The sequence below is a fragment of the Scylla paramamosain genome, chromosome 17, assembly GCF_035594125.1.
Source record: "Scylla paramamosain isolate STU-SP2022 chromosome 17, ASM3559412v1, whole genome shotgun sequence".
Lineage (NCBI taxonomy): Eukaryota > Metazoa > Arthropoda > Malacostraca > Decapoda > Portunidae > Scylla > Scylla paramamosain.
The window spans coordinates 18,702,734-18,722,500 of record NC_087167.1 but is presented as its reverse complement, the minus strand read 5'-3'; the positions used below and the strand labels follow the sequence as shown (position 1 = coordinate 18,722,500).

Here is a 19,767-nt window from a genome sequence, read left to right as displayed (position 1 = left end):
CATCCTAAGATATTTTTATATATGAACATTTTTCAATTTTTTTCTTTTTAAGTTTGGAAAATGAGGTTGATGACATGATCAAATATGGTAACCTGCCATATGGTAAAATAATGATTTTGATGAAGTGATGACATGTGCTTGTGCCCATCTATGGTTAAAAAAAATACATGATTGTGCAATATTGAAAATGTAAATAGATGGCTGAAAAACATATAATAAAAGCTATAACATTGTATTATATAAAAATACAAGTTATTATTGTACTCCAAACATAGTCCAAGTTACCTCCCCTGTCCCCCACAATGTCTAGTCCGCTGACCTATGACACAGCCTCATGGTAGTCCTTGGAGCAATTCCTCTAGGCATAGAGGCATAGGTGGACCTTACAGACCCAGCAAGCAAAGTTTGAGCGAATTATGTTTCCCTTCCAACAGGTCTGCTTACAGGTCTGCCGGATCTGGTAGAGGAGGAGCATGGAAAGGGTCTTATCGAAGTGCACTGAGGCATCTGGAGTTGGGGTGCATTGACCTCTGATAAGCCTTGGGAGTTTGAAGGTGCTGGTGCTGCCTCCAGGGGACATTCCTGTCGAACTTCTTGACTGCCTTTGTATTGCAGGCAATACAACGGCTGCTAAGAGATGTGAATATCTCCAACCAGAAGTCCTTCAGTGAGAGGCCCCTTATCTCCCCAAGAGCCCTGCAATCACACCTATAGCATAGCCAGGCATTGCACACACACAGGTCCAGGCAATATGTAGTCTCATGTACCACCTTTTTGATTTTATGTGGGTATGATAGAGGTGAATAGGCATATCACTTTTGTTGATCCCCCCCATGTTTGCATTGTACAACATAATGACACTGGGAAAGACCACCTCTTCCTTCTTCCTGGTCTCCTTCAAGTACCATAGACAGTTTGTGACAGGGTTTACACCTATGTCAGTGGAGAGGATAGTGACAATATTGTTGTCTTTCAACTGAATTGCCAGGATATTGTCATCACTAGGTGTGTAACAGTATGTTCCCTGAAGTACAGCTTTCCTGTTCATCTCTGGGATGGTTTTCAGTGGAGATTTTCCAGTACGTGCCTCCCTGGCTGTGCCTATGTATCTGCAGTTTCAGGCTCAGAGGTATCTCACAAGTTCCTAGCTGATGAAGTAATTGTCAGCAAATATGGTGGTGGTGCAGGTAGAAGTTATGGTGCTTGCAAGGACCATAACTTGCAATAGACCATAAGTCTACCTTATGCCTATCAGTGTCTTCTGCTCTGGGCAGAGGGGAATGACGCTGGCTTGCAGTGTCACTTTCATTGATCCCTGATAAAGTATCATGTTGTGGATGAACCCATCCTCTGATACTCTAGAGAACAGCTTGAACCCCAACTTTATCTGGTTTCAGCTGGATGTACTCTCTCAGATTCCCAGCAGTCTTCCTTTTATAGCCCACCATGACCTCATCGATGGACTGCTTCAGTGTTTCAGGCTCTTCCTGGAAGATTTTGATGATGATGGTGAAGAGGGGGCATACCTTGAAAAACTTGTCTACAGTGCCATGAAGTTGGGAATTGTCATTGAAGTGTATGATTCATACAAGTTGAAAGCACTTTGAGGACATGATGTCAGCCATTTGTGGTACTCTTGTGCATATGGCTCAATAATCATCCAAGGAGGGACACTGCACAATCTCCATGTAGAGCAGAATGGCCATGAAGTTTGTGATCTCATGTTCAGTGGTGGAGAAGGTTGTAGCAACACCCTGAGTGGCATACAAGTTTGTTTGACAGGTGATGTATTTGATGAGCTGGTGGCTGAAAACCTGTGAAAATATTGCTGTGGACTCTTCACACATGAAGGTGCTTCGTGGTTGTAAGTGGGCAGTGGGGGATTGTTGATGTCCTTTTTCGAGGTTATGGGCCTCTCTTGAAGGGCACTCTTAGGCTTGCGTTTGGGTCTGCCTGTGCTCTTGCCCTTTCCTATCCTTTTGTCCCTCTCTTCTTCTTCTTCTTCTTCTTCTTCTTCTTCTTCTTCTTCTTCTTCTTCTTCTTCTTCTTCTTCTTCTTCTTCTTCTTCTTCTTCTTCTTCTTCTTCTTCTTCTTCTTCTTCTTCTTCTTCTTCTTCTTCTTCTTCTTCTTCTTCTTCTTCTTCTTCTTCTTCTCCTCCTCCTCCTCCTCCTCCTCCTCCTCCTCCTCCTCCTCCTCTTGTTCCTCCACCTGAAACAGTGGCATGGTATACTTCCTCTTCTTGGCAGGTTCATTGCTGGGGCCTGGGGTATCCAGGTCATGTGGTTCAAGCACATAGGCTCTTCATCATCATTGTCCAACTCTTCATCCTCACTGAAGTAGGGGTTGATTAAATATTTATTAAAATTTTTGTGTGTAATTGCAGTTGTAGGTTATAATGACCATGTGTTGTTGCATACCCTGCTATATATATATATATATATATATATATATATATATATATATATATATATATATATATATATATATATATTAAGGCGTCGCCTGCAGTAGTATACACATGTGTAATTTCTTAAAATTCTCAGGAAACGGCTCTAAAGTTTTCAAAGTATAAAAAAGATTTTCTCCAAGACTATTACAGCTCGGATAATAATTCTTATACCCTTTTAAAGCTCATTGTTCGTACATTTTAACACGAGTCCTTTGGCACAGAAAATATAACAACAAAAAATATGATTTAGAAATTAAAGAAAATAGTTCAGAAAATACCTGAAAATTCCATGATTTGTCATTTAATAATGTCCCTTGTCAGAGAAAATGTAAATCCCAACAAATAATGATAAGAATAATAAAGTTTCACATGATACAGAGCGAGTGATAGGTATGTGTGTGTGATACAAAACAAAGCAGAGAATTGAGGCAGGCGCACTTCACAGGCTGGGGACGAGAGCAAGAGTAATTGGAGCATGCTCCACACAGGCTTGGGACGAGACTGTCTATCCTGGTTTGGCGCATGAGTACAGTCATGCATGCTGTCCTCTCAGGAACTGGTGGATGAGTATACTACTGCACCAATACATAGGCTAAAGCAGCCCTTTGGCCAAAAAGGTCCAAAATCTAAACCATTATTATGGACATACAACCTTATTTTCTGAGCAATGTCTGTCAACAACCACATAGAACAGACCTCGCGGAACTCTGTGATACCATTATCTCGATTTCTGGAAGGGTGGCACTTGGGTATACTACTGCACGCGATGCCTCACACACACACACACACACACACACACACACACATATATATATATATATGTGCAACAAACCCTTGTTGTACTAGACTAATAGGGGCGAAGCCACTTACGTTAAAGGTGAAAATCCTATAAAAGTGGTAGTGAGTGGGTCAGGAGGGCTACAAACTCTAATAATATCTGCTGATATAAGACTCAGGCAGAAGCACTGTCTGGGTGCCAGGGTTGTGCTGCTGGCCAGCCCAAATTATTATACAGCAATGTGAAAATTATGACTTTTTTTTCTATATATTATGGCATAGTGTATGGCAGATGGCAGACAAACACAAAATTATGACAGAAATACCATAATTATGGTAGACAGCACAATTCTGGTCAGCGCAGTGTATGCTCCCCACCAACACCACCACCCGCATCTTCCCTCCCTCCCACCATCACTCATTCCCTCGCTGCCAACGCCACTTACCAGGATTTCTTACCACTAAAAAAAAACTTCAAGCATGTCAACATGCCACAGTGTAATGAAATATTTATGATGACAAACATGTACCTGATGTAAAATACTATAGAATGTGTGTTATAAGCACTTAATAAATTATCAATAATAATAATAATATACAGTTAATATTCCAGCTGCTGGTCAAACGTTCCATTTCATTTACTGACTTTTATCTGGTATATCCAATGGATGATCCATAGGCCATACATGTCCATTAAATGTGGAAATCTACTATAATGGCATCCAGTATCACGAGGGTTTACTGTATATACATAAATACATACATACATATATATATATATATATATATATATATATATATATATATATATATATATATATATATATATATATATATATATATATACATATATATATATATATATCAGGCGCGCGGTGCAACAACGACGTAACCGAGAAATGGAAGTTTCGAGAAAAACGCGCTCAAAGTTAAACACTGATTGCGCACAATAGGATACCCTTAAATAAGTAAGTATTATACATCATTTGAAAGGTCTTGGGTAGTTCTGTTTGGGGATGTAGGTTTCGAAGTGATAGGTGACGATTTTGGGTGGATGACTTACGCGTTAATTAACGCGTATACCGTAGGTAATAATTTTTTTTCCCGATATTGTTTTCATTTGTTAATAATGTGTTAGAGCCTATTACACATAGTATTAGGTGAAACTTTCATGAAGATTGGTAAATAAATAAATTTTTTATGAATTTTTTTCCGAGCGTAAAAAATAAAGCTTACTCATTACCGGCACGTTATTTCTCCGCACTACGCTCGACTTTGAGCCTTAGTACAGGTGCTTAGATGGTCGAATATGACTTGGCCGACATCACCACGAGACTTTTACACCCTTCTACCACACGGAGCAGGCAAAAACACGAAATCTCAAATTTCACGGTTACGTCGTTGTTGCACCGCGCGCCTGATATATATATATATATATATATATATATATATATATATATATATATATATATATATATATATATATATATATATATATATATATATATATATAAAACTGCATTTTTCCAGTAGCTTTTCCCAGCAGGAAGATGTCTGAGTGTTATGATCACCTTCATTTTGGCAGTAAGTAACCTCTCTGTGTCCCTCTGTAAGGTTTCCCTCGCTAGATTAGTGACAAAGAGAATACCTGCACTGTTTAAACAGTATCATCTGATGAGTTCAAACATCACTAAGTTCATTTAATGCCTCCTTTCCAAATAAATAATTTGTGAGCTGGAAATGTTGCGAAGCAGCCAGCTTGCCTGTGGGAGCATCTGTCATAAGCCACTAAAACAGGGTAGACTGGTGTCCTGGAATGGATTAATCCATTTCACATTGATTCCTAAGAGGGAAAATAGTTTCAGTATTCAAACACTTCAGATTTTGAGCAGCATCCTGGAACTAATTAAGTTCAAGAACCAAGGTTCTACTGTATATATACGAGTATATATATATATATATATATATATATATATATATATATATATATATATATATATATATATATATATATATATATATATATATATATATATATATATATATATATATATATATATATATATATATATATATATATATATATATATATATATATATATATATATATATATATATATATATATATATATATATATATATATATATATATATATCTTATTTGCTGGCATATTAGATGCAGTTTTGCATAGGATGCACCCCTATTTTACAAGGATGTTTTGTGGAAAAAAATGTTATTCTTTCATAATAAAGTTATGAAAAAAATTGTAGTGTGTGTGTGTGTGTGTGTGTGTGTGTGTGTGTGTGTGTGTGTGTGTGTGTGTGTGTGTGTGTGTGTGTGTGTGTGTGTGTGTGTGTTAAGCCACCAGCCAAGGCCAACAAAAATTTTTAATAAAAAGAAAAGCCCACTTAATGCTATTTCCCATAAAGATATCAGAAAGAATAAAAAACAGGATAAGTGCCTTGAAACCTCCCTCTTGAAAGAGCTCAAGTCATAGGAAGGAGGGAATGCAGAAGTAGGCAGAGAGTTCTAGAGTTCACCAGAGAAAGGGATGAATGACAGAATACTGGTTAACTCTTGCATTAGAGGTGGACAGAATAGGAGTAAGACAAAGAAAGAAGCCTTGTACAGCCAGGCCACAGGAGGAGGGAAGGTTTGCAGTTAGCAATATCAGAGAAGCAGTTAGCATGAAAATACCAGTGGAAGATAGCAAGAGCTGCAACAATGAGAGAGAGGCTGAAGACAGTCAGAGGAGAGAAGCTGATAAGACAAAAATCTTTTGATTCCACCCTCTCTCAAATAGTGGTGTGAGTGGAATCCTCCCTTACATGTGAAGCATAATTCATATATGGGGGGCTAGGGGATGATGAAAACTAAGTAAGAGATAACACAGAACATCTAACTTCATAGAAACTGATTTAGCTAGAGATGAAATGTGAAGTTTCTAGTTTTAATTATAAGTAAAGTGAGGATGTTCATTATAAAAAGAGGGGGACAGCTGAGTGTCACTGAAGAAGAGGGATAGATATCTGGAAGGTTGTGTTGAGTTGATAAATGGAGGAATCAAGTTTTTGAGGCATTGAACATTATTAAATTTGCTCTGATCAATAAAAAATATTAGAGAGCTCAGAAGTCAGGCATTCTGTGTCTTCCCTGCATGAGCTGCTTACTTCTACAAGGATTGGACCTCTACAAATGACGTGAAAAAGTGCAGTGTGGTATCATTAGCATAGGAGTGGATAGGACAAGAAATTTGGTTTAGATCACTGATGAATAATAGGAAAAGAGTGAGTGCCAAAATCCCTAAAAGAAAGTGTGTTTTGTCTTCATATCAGGTGTGATGTAGCACTGTAGCTGTGCAGTACTACCATCCCATCTAAAATTGTGTGTGTGTGTGTGTGTGTGTGTGTGTGTGTGTGTGTGTGTGTGTGTGTGTGTGTGTGTGTGTGTGTGTGTGTGTGTGTGTGTGTGTGTGTGTGTGTGTGTGTGTGTGTGTGTGTGTGTGTCTGAGAGAGAGAGAGAGAGAGAGAGAGAGAGAGAGAGAGAGAGAGAGAGAGAGAGAGAGAGAGAGAGAGAGAGAGAGAGAGAGAGAGAGAGAGAGAGAGAGAGAGAGAGAGAGAGAGAGAGAGAGAGAGAGAGAGAGTCGCAGGGTGAGGACGTGTCCACAGGTTGCTCCGTAACTGAACTCGCACGTTGTCTCATCCCATCTACAGTCAGCATACTCCGGTACCCTCCACATACCAGCACACCAATACGACATTTAAAAGTGACAGGTAATAGTATACAGTGCAGTGACGGAGATTCAGTGTTGTAACAGTGAATAGCGTTGTGAGGCCGCAAGGGTTACTGTGACGATACTCTCCAAAAACGTGGTCTCATTTCATTTGCAGTCAGCATGATCCAGCGCCCTCCCACCTGCCAGCATACCAACACGTAATGTATAAGTGTACAGTGCAGTGATGGATACACAGTGTTATGACAGTGTACAGTGTTGTGCAGATATAGGGGTTACTGTGACGAGTCCTGTCTCTGTACCCAGCGATAGCGATACGAGCAACAACAACAACAACAACAATGGAAGCAGGAAGAAGACCCAGTGACAGCGATGTGGTCAGCAGCAGGCAGGAAGTCACCCCAACACACCTGACCAGCGACCTGTCCCTCCTCCTCGCAAGACTCAGCCACAGGTGTCCACGTACCCAGTGAGGCACAGGGGAGAGCAAAGGGTCTGATGTGACTACTGCTTCTGCCCCGGCCACACAGCTGAGATGTGCTACAGCTGCGCTGCTGACGAACACCAAGAACAAAGGCAGGAGAGAATGTTCATGAGGGTTTTGACAGAGAGTTTAGCGAGGCAACAACTTCCCCACCCCCAGCAGCCCTTTCAAGGCCCCCCCAGCCTTCCTGGCAGCCACAACCCATTCACTACCCCAGCTGGAATCCCTCCTCGTGTCTCGCCTCACCACCACACCTCACTCCCAAGCCAATGCAAGGAGGCAAGGGAACAGATGCCCCAGCTGTTACCTGACCGTGGTCTCCACCAACATGAGAGGACTCTGCATCAATGTAGATGACCTTAGCCACAATTTCGTGCTGAGACATAGTGCTGACATTGTCGCAGTGACAGAAATATGGCTGAGTGATGAGGTGGAGCCAACGTTTGGCAAAATATCAGGCTACTCCCTGTGGGTGAGGATGGACCGGGAAAATAGAGCAGGCGGAGGTGTGTCGCTGCCTGTTTTAAGGACGGCCTCCAAACACAGGAACTTGAGGTAGCCGTGCCATACCTGATGGCACTGTTCTTCAAGGTGGTACTTGCAGACAACAGTGGGCTTCTCCTCTGTGTCATGTACTGCCCCCCCGAGACAAGAACAAGCCCCGTTAGATTTCCTGACGGAAGAGCTTGACACCCTGCTCCAGCATCACAAGTGTTCCCATGTGATGATAGTGGGGGACCTGAACTTCCACATGGAGCAGGATGCCTTCAGTAATCTCTTGGCTGTTCAGGGCCTAACCAACCATGTCACCTTCCCTACACACGAGGGCTGCTGGATCCTGTGGTGACAGACCTACCCGAAGCCAGCATCAGCTGCCAGCAGATAGGACCAGTGGGCATCTCAAACCACTTTGACATACTGTCTCAGGTCGAGCTGCTAACGGCAAGGGAAGACACTATTCCACGTACCATCTGGCTTTGGAACAGGGCGGACTGGCCATCCATGAAGCAGGACATGGAGAACACAGACTGGGAGGCCCTTCTTATGGGGAGATGGTGAGACCAAGGCACATGCCCTCACCACCAGGCTCCTTGGCCTCCAACAGCAGCATGTGCCCAGCCGAGTATATTTCTCCAGGCCTGGTGATCCCGCCTGGTTTGGTTTTCGCTGCAGAACATCTGCCAAGGCCAAGCATGCTACCTGGGTGAGGTACAAGTGACAACCATCATGTAGGAACAAGACGCTGCACCGGGAGGCGAGTAAGAGGATGATGTCCATCTGCAGATGGGCAAGGAATCAGCTAAGGGAGGACAGAAGGTGAAAGCTCAGTGGCCCAGGTGTTGGCAACAAGACCTGGTGGAATCAGGTGAAGGAGCAACAAGGAGCATGTCACTGTGAGACTCTTCTTCCACTCAACAGACCTGACGGATCCACCGCCATGAGCAGTGCAGACAAGGCCACACTGGCCACACTTCTTGCCGAGCTTTTCACCAACAAGATGAAGGTTGATGATTCAGTACAACCTGTACCACAGCTGGCCCCAGAAACTGATTGCACTGTCACCAATGTCTTGGTGACGGCAGAGCAGGTTGAGCGGCTACTCTGTGCGGTGGATGTGGGTAAAGCCACAGGCCCAGATGACGTCAGCCCACGGCTCCTCAAGCACTGCGCTAGAGAGCTGTCAGCTCCTCTCACCACCGTCTTCACATCTTGCCTGAGGGAAAAGAAGTGGCCCTCACTATGGAAGGAAGCGCATGTGGTCCCAGTCCACAAGAAAAACTCAAGGTCTGAGCCCAGTAACTACAGACCCATCTCCCTGCTCTCAGTGGTGGGCAAGTTGCTGGAGCAAATAGTGTCTGCTGTCATCTGCCAACACCTGAGCGAGAACCACCTCCTCTCAGACAGGCAGTTTGGCTTCAGGCCTGGCCGATCCACCGCAGACCTCCTCATTCTCTCCAAGGACTGGCAAGATGCCCTGGAAGAAGTACTGGACACCCTGGTGGTGGCCCTGGACATTGCTGGGGCTTTCAACAAGGTCTGGCACGTGGGGCTCATTGAAAAGCTTCAAGCCAAAGGTGTCCAAGGTGACCTGCTAATGCTGCTTGAAGATTACCTCCAGGGTAGGACCCTTCAGGAAGTAGTCAATGGGCAGTCATCAAGGCCTTCACCTGTCTGGGGTTCAGTTCCACAAGTCTCTGTCTTGGGCCCAGTCCTATCGAACATATACATCGACGACCTCCTCCGGCAGCTGTCATCTGTGGCAGCATATACCGACGACTGCACGAAGATTACCTCGAGGGTAGGACCCTTCAGGAAGTAGTCAATGGGCAGTCATCAAGGCCTTCACCTGTCTGGGGTTCAGTTCCACAAGGCTCTGTCTTGGGCCCAGTCCTATCGAACATATACATCGACGACCTCCTCCGGCAGCTGTCATCTGTGGCAGCATATACCGACGACTGCACACTCTCCCGCTCCTACTGCCGCCTCAACAGTCAGCGTGCCGTCACTGAGCTGAGCTGGCAACTCGGACTGGTGGAGCAGTGGGGAAAGATGTGGCAGATTAACTTCGATCCTGAGGAGACGCAGGCGATGGTCATCTTGCAGTCCCCAGGTGCCTCACACACAGTCTCAGGACAGCTGTATTTTGGAGTCAAGAGCCTGTCACTTCAGGATTACATCAAGATCCTGGGCGTGTCTGTGGACCATGGCCTATGCTTCAATCACATCGCTGTCGTCACTCGTCAGACCTCACTTTGAGTCTCTGCCCTGCACAAGATGGCAAACACCCTTGACCCACGGGGCATCCTCATGCTATACAGGGGACATATACGCCCATGTAAGGAGTACAGTGCCCTGTCCTGGATGTTGAGTACTGCCACCCACATGCAGAGACTGGATGCTGTGCAGCAGTGAGCCCTGCACTTGGTGGCCACCAACAAGGACTAACAGCACCCAGCATCAGTAACATCATTGGAGCACTGCCGGGATGTGTCGGCACTAGTGGTGTGTCACAAAACTCAGGTGCAGAGGGTCCCCCACCTTGACCCCCTGAGGCTGCTGCCACACACAGTGCAGAGGTACACCAGAGCTGCAGCCAGTAGCGACGAGCTTATGAAGGTGCCTCGATCTCGCTCTAGCCAACACCAGCGCACCTACACAGCCAGGACTTCGTGGCTGTGGAACACGTTCACGGTGGCCACGCCCCAAGTGCAGGACACGTTCACACACCAGGTGAAGCTGGCAGCCCACAGCTAGCGTAGCACGCACCTGTCACCACTGGCACTTTAAATTTTAGTTTTACATTAATATATTTCATTATTGTATTATTATCTTTATTTCAAGTACGTATAGTGTTATTCCCTGTAAATAATACTATCATAGGCTTTTAAATAATTCCATACTCAACGTGGAATTTTTAGCCTTTCTGTAAATATTTGTTTAAATAAAGAGAGAGAGAGAGAGAGAGAGAGAGAGAGAGAGAGAGAGAGAGAGAGAGAGAGAGAGAGAGAGAGAGAGAGAGAGAGAGAGAGAGAGAGAGAGAGAGAGAGAGAGAGAGGGGGGGGGGAGTGGGGCCCCACAGGTGTGAATCATTTTATAAATCCCCTTCCTTTAAGTCAACCGCTGCCCTTCATATTGAAGCTTTTCTTTACTAATGAATTATTCCATAAAAGATTAGAAGGGGTGGAAGGTTGTATGAAAAATAGTCGTGGGTCCATCATTTTGTGCTTGACTTTACAAGGAACCCTAGTCACACTGCCATCATCCGCGCATCCAGATGCAGGGAAATAGTTATCAGTCACCAGACACAATAACTACATCACAAAAGTACAAAGTTTGGTAGGAGAGTGGGAATTCTTGCACCCAGCTGTCCTCCATGCAAGTGGGTTAAAAAAAGAACTCCCTTGCTGCAAAATCAAATGAAGCTAGGTAACTCAAGCAAGTATGTGACAAAAGCACACCTTGGATGGATGATCAGCTGGCTAATTTAAAACCTTTAAAATTGTAATGCACAAGGTACTTTGTCCTCATGAAGTAGCAAGATATAAAAACTTTGGAAAAGCTGACATCAAAATGAGACACTAACCAGTCAAGCAGGCCACTGTGATGACCACATTAGCAGTATACAAGGGAGTGAATGCTGAGGAGCAAGTGATTTCAAACTCAGTGTTTTGGTCCCTTAAACCTCAGTATTACTTATCATCCAATCACAGTCTACAATGATTATAGACAAATATTTTCACTACTAATCCCAAACAGTTAAAAACCAAAAGTATTCTTTAGCTTTAAAATAAAAGTCTTCATAAAATACAACTAAGTCCATCAGAAGTAATAAAGATTAATTTTTCTTCTGTAAACCATATCATATAAAATAAAACAAAGACTGCAAATGTCTATCTGTAGCCTACTGTTTAAAACCACTAATAATTATAAATATGAATTAAATGTTCAAAAAATGTATTTTCACTTATTTTACTGGCTACATCCTCACAAATTAGAGTATGCAGCAAAAGTCCCATCTTTCAGTATTCAACATTTGGGAAAACCTGATGTTTCAGCACTTTTGCAAAACAGTCCCAATCTGAAAGTTATTTGATCTTTTGGCTCTATATTTCTAAAAGGTATTGGCATATGGTAAGTTTATAAACAGCACTGGAGCGCCGGAATTGTCTGCCATCACACGTAGGCTCTACTCCTAGCACTCATGGGTACACGTGGTGTGAGTGGTGTATACGAGAAAATTTTGGTATAAACTTGAAATATACAAATAAAGTACTAGACTGAAGAGGGGAGGAAAGCAATATTAGCAATCCAAAGCATAACAGCCAGAGAGTAAAAAAAAAAAAAAAAGAATATGAGAATGAGTATTGTCTTTTGTCTTTCTCCTCTCTGTCTTTGTGAATGAAAATCCACCAGTGATTGAGGAGCAGATTGACCAGCAAATCATTTTAAGTGTGACAAATCCTGCTGCTCTGGAGATGAAAGAGGAGAGTGAGGAGGAAGAAGAGCCAGAGAAAGTTTCATGAAAGGAAACTAGAAAAAATCTATTTATCTATCAAGTTTGCTGAGGCCAAACTGGACTGCAATATGGACTTTAAGCTGTGAAGCAACTTAAAGGACCTTCTACCAGCAGCTGTGGGGTTCTAAGTTTTTTAAATTAAAATTTTAAACTAGTCTCAAAATAAACTACAACAGGGCCCATGTCCTGGGGCAGTAGGTGGTCCTTCACTATGCTGCTGTGTTGTATGGAAATATGGTGTGTAGCACCAAATTTGGGAACAATGTTGAGAGCACAATTTAATTTTGCGAGCAGACTGATCATATCTCTGAATATTTGTAACTCGTCGCCTCATAACTTGGGCAGGCTCTGTATTTCAACATTCAATTATTATCTGTTGAAAATAGCAAGCATAGGTAAAACATGTTATAAACATTTTTTTAACAACCTCACAGTTGAACTCATCGTAATACCATTTTCTTTTTTGTCTTGTCAAGTTTTAACATCTTGATTCTAGTCGCTGCTGAGTCAGAAGGCATCAACCAAAACTTGTTATCCTGTATATGAAGTGAGCTACAACAAATAATTCACATAATTTGCACACTTGAGCTTGAGCTGAAGTGACAAGGCAATAATTGTGTAAATTGCAAGGCAGAAACCTTCGCTCACATGCTGATAAATCAAAATATGCAAAATACAGCAAAATGGTGGGTCTGACAAAGAAATGTCATAAAACAAGAAAGATGCACCATCAAAAGTTACCAACTAGGAGGTGTCTGAGACAACAGTTGCAATTTTTATATGCGATGGACACCAAAAAAGGTGCTCCTGGCCAAATCATCATTGTATCCTCCAGGGGCCAAGTGGAGCGGTGGGTTGTAGATATGTGCGGTAACAAAATTAGAGCCCCCTTGCTCTGCTTGGGGAATAAGTAAATAGTAGCCTATGTACTCATTTATTTTTTGATAATATAGGTGATGAAATTCACATCTGATCTTTCAGCACATTCAGTGTTTTGGCACCTGCTTAGTCCCGTAAGTGCCAAAAGACAGACTTCGCTGTATTCATAGAAGCCATCTTAAGAAGGGCACTTTTTTTTTTTAAGCTGTATGACTTTAATGTTGTCATGTCATTTTCAAGTGTTTATTTATGATGTAGAAATTTCATGAAATTTGTATCATAACCAGAAATCATTTTTAATTGAAAATTTTCAACTTGTTTCACACCCATCAATTTTCAGTTAACTAAAAAGAAAAAGATACTACACATGTGCAAATTATGAGGAAAATTATATCTTATAGTTTCAGAGAGAGTTAAAACTGATGGAGAAAAAATCATATCACTTTCACTTTCTCCATTTTAAAAATTTTGATATTTCTCAATAGAAAAATAGTCCTTTAATTGCTTTCTCAAAGGACACTACTGAATTGATAATACCATTTATAGTGTGGGCAGAAATCTTTCAGTGAAAAATCCACTTCAAAATTTTCAGCTGTTAGAAAAAGTCCTGTGTTGTGCCACTTGCATTTGGACAACACAAAAATTTCATCCACCACAGTCTATGGCTTCTTACTTGAGAACTACAACTTGGCTCCTAACCTGCAAAGAAAGTATGCTGCTAATTGGTTGCAAGTTTCTCCATCAACACTCTGACCCAGGCTACACGACACATGCTCCAGTGATGTCTATTTCTGCATCATAAGCCTTATTTTTTATTATTATTATTATTATTATTCTTTACATATGAGAGTCACTGGCCAAGGGGGAGGAGAGAGAGAGAGAGAGAGAGAGAGAGAGAGAGAGAGAGAGAGAGAGAGAGAGAGAGAGAGAGAGAGAGAGAGAGAGAGAGAGAGAGAGAGAGAGAGAGAGAGAGAGAGAGAGAGAGAGAGAGAGAGAGAGAGAGAAACACTGAGGTGCCAGTCCCAAATGTCAAAAGAATCATTTAAAATTGCAGGATAAGTGTTTTGAAACCTCCCTCTTGAAAGAGTTCAATATGAAGGAGTTCCAGAGAAAGGGATGAATGACTGAGAATACCAGTTAACTCTTGCATTAGAGAATGAGAGAAAGAAGTTTTGTGCAGCAAGGTCGTGGGAGGAGGGGAGGCATGCAGTTAGCAAGATCAGAAGACCAGTCAGAGAACAGTTAGAGGAGAGTTGATAAGAAGAAAAGCTTTTGTTTCAACCTTATCTAAAATAGCAGTATGAGTGGAATCCTCCATACATGTGAAGCATACTCCATACAGAGTTAGTAGATGGGGGGAGAGGGGGTGGAACTGGAAACAACTCAGAATGCCTAATTCCATAGAAGCTGTTTTAGCTAGAGATGAGATGTGAAGTTTCCAGTTTAGATTATAAGTAAAGGATGTTCAGTGTGGAAGAAGGGGACAGTTGAGTGTCATTGAAGTGGGGATAGTTGTCTGAAAAGTCGTGTTGAGCTGATAGATGGAAGAATTGAGTTTTTGAGGGACTAAACAATACTAAGTTTGCTGTGCCTCAATCAGAAATTTTAGAAGTTAGGCATTCTGTGGCTTCCCTGCATGAACTGTTTACTTCCTGAAAGGTTGGACATCTATGAAAAGACAGGGAAAAGTGCAGAATGGTATCATCAGCATAGGAGTGGATAGGACAAGAAGTTTGGTTTTGATCACTGATGAATAATAGGAAGAGAGTGGGTAACAATAGAACTCTAAGGAACACCACTGTTAAAAGATTTTGAACATAAGAACATAAGAAATAAGGGAAGCTGCAAGAAGCGACCAGGCTTACACGTGGCAGTCCTTGTTTGAAATATACCTACCTATTTCCATATATTATCCCCATCCATAAACCTGTCTAATCTTCTCTTAAAGCTCTCTAATGTCCTTGCACTAACAACATGATTACTGAGTCCGTTCCACTCATCTACCACTCTATTTGAGAACCAATTTTTTCCCATCTCCTTCCTAAACTTAAATGTTTCATGCTTGAAGAACTTAGTTTAGGAGCTTAGGAGAAGAACAGTAACTGTCTACCACAACAGCAATAGAATGGGTCAGAAAGGAAACTTGAAATAAAGTGATAGACAGAAGGATAGAAGCCATAGGATGGTATTTTGGAAATCAAAGCTTTGTGCCAGACTCTATCAGAAGCTTTTGATATGTCTAAGGCAACAGTAAAAGCTTCACCAAAATTTCTAAAAGAGGATGATTAAGACTCAGTAAGGAAAGCCAGAAGATCACTAGTAGAGTGGCCTTGATAGAACCCCTAATAATGATTAGATTTGTGACAGATGGTATCCATTATCATCCTGAGATTTGGCAGTGATTGCAGAACACAGAGATGTTTGCAGAAACCCAGTAAGACAAAAATCAAGAAATTATGAATATAGGTGGAAACCACCCAAGATTTCAATAATACTTTTTTATGTACAATCACTGTATCCAGCAGTGAATGTAACTACTTCCCTAAAGAGGGAGACAGAAAAAGACACACTCATAGCCCCTATCAGTCCCTGGTGGAAAGGGATAGTCTCATAATACTACACTACAAAAACTTAGGCATAGTACAGCTGGCCACACACATCCACAAGGCCCAACAGCATACATATTTACTCCTGCCCCTTCATAATGAAACTATTCCCTACCCTGCACCTACTGCAATCCTGAGACCACAGCAGATGCAGGGTACTTCTTACAGAGTGCTCCACATCCTAACTGGGTTCATACACCAATGGGCCTTGCCTAGTGTGCCTACAGTCCTTCCCAGGGGTGCATGAGACATCATTTTCATGTGTTCATCACTATTACCCTCCATTCACTTTTATCAAGCATAACTGCTCTTACTTTCTGCATAGTCATTCTTCTTCTCTCATTCAGTATTATCTTCACACAGTCCATCCACTCATGGTGTGGCCTTCCTCTTAACCTTTCACAGCACACATCTCACCACATTATTCTCTTTACAAGTTTTCTGTCCTCCATTCTCTTTGCATGCCCAAACCATCTAAACACATACTGATCCACTTATCCAGCCATCTCTCTCAAAACACCAACTTTTCTTCTTAATTTGTAATTTCTTATTTTGTTCCTCCATGTTATTCTACAATTACTCCTCAAACTCTTATTTCACAATGAGACTGTTACATACCTTGCACCTACTCCAATCCTGAGCAAGGTGCTTCCTACATAATGGCCTGCACCCCTTCCCAGGGATCAATGAGAGGGTCAATAAGATCACATTATTTTCGTGCACTCACCACTGTTACTCTCCAATCATCTTTATGATGCACAATAACTCTTGCTTACCATATAGTCATCCCTCTCTCAGTCAGTGCTCTCTTTGTACACTTCATCCACTTCAGGCAAGCCTCCCACTTACTTAATCTTCCACCACACACATCTAACCATATTATTCTCTTTACTACTTTTCTTTCCTCCATCCTCTCCACACGCCCAAACCATTTGAACACTCACTGATCAGCACTAATACAGCACAGTGGGCAACACTATTGCCTCATATATTCAAAACACTGTTTACAAAACACACACAGTGTCCCATATCTAAAGATTTTTCTCAGTCCACCAAAGGAAAACACAAAATAATAAAATATCAATAATATTGTGTTTTGCTTTTTTAACATTTTGTCTTCAATCTTTTTTTTTTTTATGTAAGGACACTGGCCAAGGGCAACAAAAATCTAATAAAAAAAAAAGCCCACTGAAATGCCAGTCCCATAAAAGGGTCAAAGCAGTGGTCAAAAATTGATGAATAAGTGTCTTGAAACCTCCCTCTTGAAGGAATTCAAGTCATAGGAAAGTGGAAATACAGAAGCAGGCAGGGAGTTCCAGAGTTTACCAGAGAAAGGGATGAATGATTGAGAATATTGGTTAACTCTTGCATTAGAGAGGTGGACAGAATAGGGGTGAGAGAAAGAAGAAAGTCTTGTGCAGCGAGGCCGTGGAAGGAGGGGAGGCATGCAGTTAGCAAGATCAGACGAGTAGTTAGCATGAAAATAGCAGTAGAAGACAGCTAGATATGCACCATTGCAGCGGTGAGAGAGAGGCTGAAGACAGTCAATTAGAGGAGAGGAGACGAAACGCTTTTGATTCCACCCTGTCTAGAAGAGCAGTATGAGTGGAACTCCCCCAGACATGTGAAGTATACTCCATACATGGACGGATAAGGCCCTTGTACAGAGTTAGCAGCTGGGGGGGCTGAGAAAAACTGGCGGAGATGTCTCAGAACACCTAACTTCATAGAAGCTGTTTTAGCTAGAGATGAGATGTGAAGTTTCCAGTTCAGATTATAAGTAAAGGACAGACCGAGGATGTTCAGTGTAGAAAAGGGGGACAGTTGAGTGTCATTGAAGAGGGGATAGTTGTCTGGAAGGTTGTGTCGAGTTGATAGATGGAGGAATTGAGTTTTTGAGGCATTGAACAATACCAAGTTTGCTCTGCCCCAATCAGAAATTTTAGAAAGATCAGAAGTCAAGCATTCTGACCAGACCATTACATTTAAGGAGTTTATTTATAAGAGAAAAAAAAATTTTCTGAATGCTTTTGCACTCTACTGAATATAGCAATCATCTGTAAAAAAAATCAAGTTCCCAATCACATTCATTATGCCTTAAATTTTTGTTATAGCAGGTTTTTTGACAAACATCTCTGGGTTCTGTCAGAGCCAAGTCTTGTGATATCAAATAAAATTCCCCATCTTGTATACAAAATGAGTTAAAGCATATGACACAAAAAGTGTCACTGGAGCATGTGACATGTAGCCTGGTGAGGGAAAGTTGCAACCAATCACAGGCATCCTTTCTCACCATCTAAAGATCCAACATGAGTGAATAAATTATAGTAGTGGAATCTGGTTTCCTCTCTGAACAGGTATTGTTCACTCCACTCCAGTGACTTCATCACCATCAGATCTTGTTGCCACCACTGTCACCTTATTTCTGTAAGACTGTGCTAAGCAAAATGTTTCAATCAGTGCCTGAAGTTGTGACAATGTTTGATGAGTATGCTATGGTGCAGCAGCTGCAGGCTCCATATCTCTGTACATTTAGCTGCTACCTTATTTCCATGGAGTGGCAAGTGAGACTACAGCAAAGATAACAGCAAGGAATTAAAATTTTGCTCTAGCCATGCTGTTGTTTTAAATTTCAGACATAACTTTCTTTTTTATATTCTCATTATTTTTTATGCCTCGTGTGAAAATACATTTCCATCAATTAAAAAAATATTCAAACATGCCAAGATGCTTGCCTCCTTAATCACTATCACTATGACTCCCTTTTCTATGAGGTAACAAATTCAGAACTTCAGAAAAACATGAATGGAAGCACATTAATGGTTATTTAAACATTCACTCACATTCAAACTAGATAAGCTGAGATTAATCCCTACATATTACCCTAATGAAGCTCTACAGAACATTCTTATTTCATCCAATATCACAGATACTTATGAATATGAAAACTTAAAATCAAACTGAGTAAGCAACTACTACTATATCACAAATATCATCTAATTTATCACATGCGTTGAAAACCTTCGAGTAGTAACAAACTAGATTTCCTATCCTTAATAGTCAACACTCACACAAGCACAGATATACTTTGCAATTAAATGCACAGAAACTTTCATGATAAACAATCAACCATAGTTCACGCAATATGGACAACTTGATTTTCTCAGTATTGCTGAAATGCAGAACTGCATATACAATTAAATTTTATGACCTGAAACACACTTCAAGGCCAAGAATAAAGATGAGATTATATTCAATATCCTGAACTATCATTAGAATCCATAGCATATGTACTTACCCAATATAATGACAGAGATGAAATGTAACTATTCAATCTTAATGCATAATGAACTTTAAAGTCCAAGACTGCAAACACCAGTTTGTACAAAATAAATTTGAATTAGAATTTTGTCACTATTGTTCAATGAGAGAAAGAAAAAAAATAATAATAATTAATAAAAAAAAAAATCTCTGTATTAGTATTTATGCATACACAAATGCAATAATAAAGGCATGTGTAATGCATTATAATATTTCAGTGTTTTTCTTTTGTGTTTTAAAGATACAGCAACTTATAGAAATGCAAAACATCATGGAGTGGCATGAAAACTAAAAATTTTCATGCATTTGATCTTGCATTCTATTGTATGTACACACACACACACACACACACACACACACACACACACACACACACACACACACACACACACACACACACATATATATATATATATATATATATATATATATATATATATATATATATATATATATATATATATATATATATATATATATATATATATATTAATTACTAA

General features: G+C 41.0%; 1 protein-coding gene across 10 annotated transcripts in view; it reads right to left on the bottom strand.

The window, feature by feature from the left end:
• The window catches only part of LOC135108568 (RNA-binding protein Pasilla-like), a 145,705-nt gene that overhangs the window by 55,602 nt on the left and 70,336 nt on the right, over positions 1 to 19,767 (bottom strand). The window lies entirely within an intron of this gene.